The sequence below is a fragment of the Gossypium hirsutum genome, chromosome D07 (assembly GCF_007990345.1).
Source record: "Gossypium hirsutum isolate 1008001.06 chromosome D07, Gossypium_hirsutum_v2.1, whole genome shotgun sequence".
In the NCBI taxonomy this organism is placed as follows: Eukaryota; Viridiplantae; Streptophyta; class Magnoliopsida; order Malvales; family Malvaceae; genus Gossypium; species Gossypium hirsutum.
In genome coordinates this window covers 50,111,551-50,119,536 of record NC_053443.1, presented here as the reverse complement: position 1 = coordinate 50,119,536, position 7,986 = coordinate 50,111,551, and the positions used below count along the sequence as shown (strand labels likewise).

Sequence of the window (7,986 nt, the reverse complement as noted above, 5' to 3'; positions counted from 1 at the left end):
ACGCGAGCACTTATGCTTGAATCACATGTTCCTAAATTTTTTTGGCCAGAGGCAGTTGCAATGTCTGTCTACCTTATCAACAGACTTCCTACAAAAATCTTAAGTCTCCAAACACCCCTCCAAGAGTTAGCAAAACATGTGAGTATTCCCTCCACTCTTGTCCTTCCACCTCGTATTTTTGGTTGTTCTGTATTTGTTCATATTCCCAAAACTGATCGAAATAAGTTTGATCCATGTTCATTAAAATGTGTATTTGTTGGGTATATGGTTCAAAAAAAGGGGTATAGGTGTTATCATCCATCCACTCGTCGTCTCTATACAACGATGGATTGTGATTTTCTTGAAACAGAGTTCTTCTATACCAACCACACCAGCAGTCAGGGGGAGAATCAGACAGAACTACTGAGTTGTATTTCGCTACCAAATCCAGTTTGGTCAAGCACTATTGAGCCCCAAGTTCACAAAGGACAGAACCCATCTTTAGAGCCTGCTGAGGTGACCCCACTGGATATCCAAGAGGTAAGTACCCCGACTCTGTTGATACTCCCACTGATGAAGTGACCCCACTGGATATTCAAGAGGTAAGTACCCCCGACTCTGTTGATACTCCCACTGATGAAGTTATTCATGTAGAATCTCAGGATAATGCGCCTGAGTCTAATTTGGAAGAGAATAGATATGTGTTGCCTCCCAGGAGTACTCGAGGTATTCCTCCAAAATGATATGAACCAGAGTATGAGCCCAGAAAGTCAATGTATCCAGTGGCAAATGTAGTCAGGGGGAGATTGTCCTCAGTAGCTAATGCATATGCTACAGCAGTCTATTCTGAAGTTCTACCAAGAACTGTAGAGGAAGCATTGAAGAAGGATGAGTGAAGGAATGCTATGGTAGTGGAGATGGATGCATTAATGAAAAATGGAACATGGGATAAGTGTGTGCTTCCATCAGGGAAGAAACCAGTGGGATGTAGATGGGTTTTCACAGTGAAACACAAAGCTGATGGGTCCGTTGAGCGGTACAAAGCGAGATTAGTAGCTAAAGGATATACTCAGACGTATGGCGTGGACTATTCTGAGACTTTCTCACCGGTGGCTAAGATTGATACATTGAGAGTATTGTTCTCAGTCGCTGCTAATCAAGATTGGGCACTTCATCAATTTGATGTGAAGAATGCGTTTCTTCATGGAGATCTAGTGGAAGAAGTATACATGGAACCACCACCTGGTTTTTCAAAGGGTTTTCATTCTCAAGATATGTGTCGATTAAAAAAGGCTTTATATGGATTGAAGCAGTCACCACGAGCATGGTTTGGGAGATTTACAGTGGCAATGAAAAATTATGGATACTATCAAAGTAACTCCGATCATACATTATTTGTTAAAAGGAGACAAGGCCTAGTTACATGCTTGATTATCTATGTTGATGATATGATAATCACTGGTGATGATACTGATGAAATAGTTCAACTTAGGAGAAATCTCTTCCAGGAGTTTGAGATGAAGGATTTGGGAAACTTGAAATATTTTCTTGGGATTGAAGTTCTCAGATCACAGCGTGGGATCTTTATTTCACAACGGAAGTATATATTGGATTTACTGGCAGAGACTAGAATGTTGGACTGTCGACCTGTGGATACTCCAATAGCAGTGAATCATCGGCTACATATAGTTGAGGGTGCAGAATCGGTGGATCAAAACCGATATCAGTATCTCATCGGGAAGTTGATATATCTGTCACACATAAGGCCTGATATAGCATATGCTGTGGGGGTACTAAGTCAATTTATGCACAAGCCTCAGAATGATCATATGGAGGCTGCATTGAGAGTGGTTCGATATCTGAAAGGAACACCAGGGAGAGGAGTTCTATTTCAGAAGAATGGTCATTTGGACATAGAAGCATATACTGATGCTGACTGGGCAGGAAATCCAGTTGATAGGAGATCCACGTCTGGTTATTTTACTTTTGTTGGAGGCAATTTGGTAACATGGAAGAGTAAGAAACAGAAAGTAGTGGCTCTTTCAAGTGCAGAAGCAGAGTTCCGAGGGATCGCAAGAGAGCTGACTGAAGTTCTGTGGCTTCGAAAGCTGTTAGCAGAAATAGGTTTTCCAGTAAAGGGAACATGCAGAATAAACTGTGATAACAAGGCTGCAATAAGTATTTCAGAGAATCCGGTGCAGCATGATCAAACAAAACATGTGGAAATAGATCGACATTTTATCAAGGAAAAATTGGATACTGGTGCAGTAGTATTTCCTTTTGTCAAGTCTGAAGATCAACATGCTGATATTCTTACAAAAGCAGTTACTGGAAAAGCATTTGGACATGTATTGAACAAGTTGAATGTGTGTGATCCCACAATTCCACTTGAGGGGGAGTGTTAGACTGAGATAAGAATTCTGTTCATAACAGAATTCCTGTTTACAATAGAATTGTAGATTTAGAATATCTTTGAACTGTTTTAAATTTATTTAGCTGTAGAATATTTTTTCTTTCCAGCTGTAAGTAGTTGTTATCTTCTTCTATTTTTTTGAATTATGTACGCATATATATTGTAGAAGAGTTGTACAGAAAAATAAGAGTAAATTTTCCCAGAAATCTTTTTATCTTATTTCACATTATTCTAGGAAAGATAATAGGATAATCCCACAAAGTTAGGAATCTTAATAAACTAGGAAAGCAATTAATTAGGAATCAATTAATGACTGATCTTATAGTTCTTAGGAAACTAAATAATAAATCCTAATATACTAGATTACAGTCTATGAGTAATTTCCTAATATATATCGAAACTAATTCGGCTCCTTTTTACACTCCCTCTCAAGCTTGGGCGTATATGTTATACAATCCTAGCTTAAAGTTGAATTCATCGAAGCTGATTCGTGGAAGAGCTTTGGTAAGAATGTAAGCAAGTTGCAGTTGCGTAGGGATGTAGATCAGTTGGGCTATTCCATTGTTGACCTTTTTTGAAATGAAATGCCTATCAATTTCCACATACTTGGTCCTGCCGTAGTGTACTAGATTTTTAAGAATGCTTATGGCGGATTGAAATTCACTATGTATTTTTATCTGGTCTTTAAAATCAACTTTCAATTCCCTTAGTAATCTCTGAATCCACATTCCTTTGTAAATGCCCAAAAGTAAAAGCATAATACTCTGACCCTGCACTACTTCTTGACACCACTGACTGCTTTTTACTTCTCCATGTAACAAGATTGCCCCAAAAAAAGGAGCAGTAACCACTTGTGGATCCTCTTTCAGTTAATTCTTTAGCCTAACTTGCGTCAGTGTAAACCTTTATCTCATGAATTTCACTCTTTTTGAAGAGTAAATCATGGGCTGGTGTCATCTTTAGGTATTTGAGAATCTGATTCACAGCCTGTAAATGTTCCTCATGCGAATCATTCATGTGTTGGCTAACAACACTTATTGAAAATGTAATTTCTGGCCTCGTGTGTGAGAGATAGATCAACTTTCCCACTAGTCTTTGATATTGCCCTTTATCTACTGGTACACTGTTCTCATTTTCCTTAAATTTAGGTTTGGGGTCCATAGGCGTCTCTGTAGGTTTACACCCAAACATTCAATATTAGTTAGCAAACCTAAGATGAACTTTCTTTGGGATATAACAATCTCTGCCTTAGATCGAGCAACCTCCATGCCTAGGAAATATCTGAGAGCACAAAGGTCTTTAATTTCAAACTTAGTAGAAAGTAATCTTTTGAGTTTGATAATTTCCTCTGAGTCATCTCTAGTTAGAATGATGTCATCTACATCGACAATGAGAATAGCAATTCTACCTTTTACATGTAATAGCAATTCTACCTTTTGATGAGGATTTCACAAATAAGGAATGATCTACTTGGCATTGATTGTATCCGTTTGTGACTACTGTTTTGGAAAACCTATCAAACCAGGCATGAGGTGATTGTTTTAGCCGATATAATGAATTCTTTAGCTTGCTCACTTGATGACTGTTTGAGGAGTTTTCTAGACATAGAGGTATTTTCATGTAAACATCTTCTTCAAGATCTCTGTTCAAAAAGACAATTTTTATGTTTAGCTAGTACAAGGACCAGTCTTTATTTATTGCTAGTGACAATAGTACTCAAACCATTTTTAACTTGGCAACGGGTGCAAAGGTTTCCTGATAATCGATTCCATATGACTGATTAAAGCCTTTTTCCAATAGCCTAGCTTTAAACCTCTCGATACTTCCATTTATTTTATACTTAACTATAAATATCCACTTGCAACTCACTAGCTTCTTCCCTTGAGGTAACTCTGTAAGAGTCCAGGTTTCATTGTTATCTAGATCCCTGGTTTCTTCATCGATAGCCTTTTTCTATGTTGGATGTTTCAAAGCTTCTTGAATTGAATTTTGTAATTGTATGCTATCAATAGCTTAAATATATGTTTTATATGATGGTAGCAATTTCTCATATGCCACATGTTTCTCAATAGGATGGTCTATACATGTTCGGACACTTTTTCTTTGAGAAATAGGCAAATTAGAATCATCAACAAAAGGAGTAAGAGGCTCATGAGTTGAAGAATCCATACCAGTGTGAAATTTTGATGCAGGAGGCTCCGGTTCAAGTTCTTGACAATCTCTGGTTTGAGTGTTGTTCTCTAGATTTTCAATAGGTTGTCTCCTCTTAGAATAGACACGAAGTTTCTGATGATTTGCGCCAAGTTGAGGTTGAGTGGACTCATGGAACTAAGACTCAGATGGTGTGTTGTTTGGGCCTGATGTGGAACTGAAATTTGAATTTTAAGGACTCAAAAGAGGTAAGATATTTGAGAACTCGAAAGAGGGTAAGGATGCTAGATTAATACTTTGGGGTGAATGATAAGTTATAAAAGTAACATATTTAATCCCATTCTTAATGTATTTTTTGGATGATTAATGATGTAAATTAGTGAATTTGATGCTTCTAATCCCTTAAATTCATGTTTCGATATCGCACCTTGTTTCCTAAACACACTGAAAAACTCAAATTTTAGGTTTTCTGAGCACTCTAAAGTCTATAAATATCAACTAGAAGAAGATCTAAGGGGACGCAAAGAAGATTGAAGAAATTACTCGAAGAACACCATCGGAGCCAATTCAGAAGCAGATCTCCTTCAAGATTGAAGATCTCATTTTAACTTCTTTCAAAGTTTATTTGAATTTCTTTATGTCTTGTAGTTTTTCTGACTTTGAGATGTTTTCTATTTAGGAGTATGAACTAAATTCCCTAGATACCTAGGGAAGATGAAACCTAGGATGAATTTTCTTATTTGATTTCTGATTTACATGATAAATACTTGATTCTTGTTCTCAATTATGTATGCTTATTTTGTGTTTTGATATTTTTGGGATATTAATTCATGTTTAACGTGCTTATTTTAGTGGAACAAAAGTCCTGTTTAAGAGTAGATCTAGCATATTGAGTGGAGTTACATGCAATACTAGAAATAGGACGACATAAATCTACCGAATTATAATCAAATCTAATAGGGGAATCCATAGATCGACTTAATACGGCAATAGGGGTTTTAATTAGAAAGAGATTTCAATTAATCAACCTAGAGTTAGTTGTTCTTAGTCTCGAAAGAGATATTAACATAATTTAGGGATTTCTATGGATTAAGGCACAAGTGAATAAATCGTTTAAATTCAGAATCATAATAATAAGTGAAGTCTAGGTGGAGTCTTTCCTGGGTATTGTCTCTCTCATTGGTATCTTTGATTATTTTCCTATTTTATTCTCTGTTGCATTCTTAGTTAAATTAGTTTAGTAATTTTAGATTAAAAACAATGACTCCAATTTGACGGCTAAATAATAGAAAAATGGTAATTACTAGTACTTTTAGTCATCGTGGATACGATATTCCCTACTCACCATAACTATACTATTATTCGATAGGTGAGTTTGCCTTAGTTGTATTTATAGTTAGTTTAGTGACAATCAAGTTTTTGGAGCCGTTGCCGGAGACTAAAATATTAGGAACACTAGATTTTTATTAATTTAGCCATTTATTTTTAATGTATTTTATTTTTGTTTTTAGATTAATTTTTGTTTTCTAATTTTTCTTTTATTTGCTTCTGGTAGGTTTCTTTAGTTTATGACTAGAAGAAACCCATCAGGACCATTACTATTTGATAGTGAAATTGAAAGTACAACTCGCAAAAACCATAGAGAAGCAGGGTAGAATCAACAGAGTATAGTGGAGAGCAAGAGGGCAATATTATTATTACTGAGGAGATGAGCGATAATCAGAATAATTAGCTACCTCCTGCGGTTGTTGCAAATCCAACAAATCCAAATCCTGCTCCTTGTACTATGTACGATGATGCCAAACCCACTCTAACTGGGGCTGAATTGGGTATTGTGAGACCCACCATTACTGCAAATAATTTCAAACTGAAGCTGAACACCGTTCAAATTATTCAACAATTTGTTTAGTTTGATGGTTTGCAAGACGAAGATCTAAATACTCATTTGGCTAATTTTCTGGAAGTCCGTGATACTTTCAAGATAAATGGCATTTTTGACGATTCTATTCGCCTACGGTTGTTTCCCTTCTTGTTAAGGAATAAAGATAAACAATAGTTGAACTCCTTACCACGAGGTTCTATCACTTCATGGGAGCAAATGACCGAAAAATTTCTACTAAAGTACTTCCCACCAGCTAAGACAACCAAGTTGAGGAATGATATCTCTTCCTTCGTTCAAATTGACTTAGAAACCTTATATGATGCATGTGAGAGGTATAAGGATTTATTGAGATGGTGCCCTCACCATGGGTTACCTTTATGGTTACAGGTTCAAACCTTCTACAACGGTTTGAAACCCTCAACTAGATAGTTGATCGATGCAGCAGCCGGTGGTACTCTGAACAATAAAACACCTGAAGCGGCTTATGAGTTTTTAGAAGAGATGACACTGAATAATTATTAGTGGCAAGTTATGAGGACGAAGCCTAATAGAGCAACCAGTGTTTCCAATCTAGATGCAGTCACCATCTTATCAAATCAGGTAGAACAATTAAATAAGAAAATTGATGGTTTATGTGTTTCTACGCAGGTACATTCGGTGATGCAGTGCGATACATATAGAGGAGGAATGAAAAATCCAAAATTTTTACCCTACGGTTCTAGCACAGAGAACGAACAAATCAAGTATATGGGTAATAATTCTAGACCTCAAAATAATCTTTACAATAACACCTATAATGCAGGTTGGAGGAACCATCCCAACTTCTCTTGGGGTGGTTAAGGAAACCAGAGAGCACAACCTCTTCCAAGATTCCAACAACCACCTCACCAATAAGAGAAGAAGCCAAACCTTGAGGAGATGTTAATGAAGTTTATCTCGGTGTCAAAAACCCATTTTCAAAACACTGAGGTAGCACTTAAAAATCAACAAGCATCAATTCAAGGGCTCGAGAACCAAATAGGTCAACTCACTAAACTGATTTCAGAATGACCACAAGGTAGCTTACTGGGCAATACCGAAACTAACCCAAGAGAACAACTTCATGCAATTACTATTCGTGATGAAAAAGGGTTAGTTGAATCTAAATCAGAACCGAGGCAAGAAAGTGTGGTAAGTAATGGTAAGGTTGAGGTAAGCCAGAATGAACAAAAACCAGTTAGTAAGGAATATAAAACTCGTGTGCCATATCCTAAGGTGACAAAGAAAGACCATACGAACGAACAATTTGATAAATTTCTTAAACTTCTGAAAAAGTTACATGTTAACTTACCGTTTATTGAAGCTCTTTCGCAGATGCCCAATTCCGTTAAATTTTGAAAGGAGCTTTTAGCAAACAAACGGAAGTTAGATGATTCGTCACATATAGAACTAAATGCAGTGTGCTCAGCCATTTTGCAAAATAAACTACCCAACAAATTGAAAGATCAAGGGAGTTTTACTATTCCTTGTTTAATTGGTAGTTTAAATATTAATAATGTTGTGGCTGATTTAGGGGCTAGTA

At 36.6% G+C, this 7,986-nt stretch overlaps 1 non-coding gene across 1 annotated transcript; it reads right to left on the bottom strand.

The window, feature by feature from the left end:
• Nucleotides 1-6,689: 6,689 nt before the first annotated feature.
• Nucleotides 6,690-6,796, bottom strand: LOC121219757 (small nucleolar RNA R71). The gene has a single exon (XR_005916648.1). It is a non-coding gene; the product is annotated as a small nucleolar RNA R71 (small nucleolar RNA).
• Nucleotides 6,797-7,986: the final 1,190 nt, after the last annotated feature.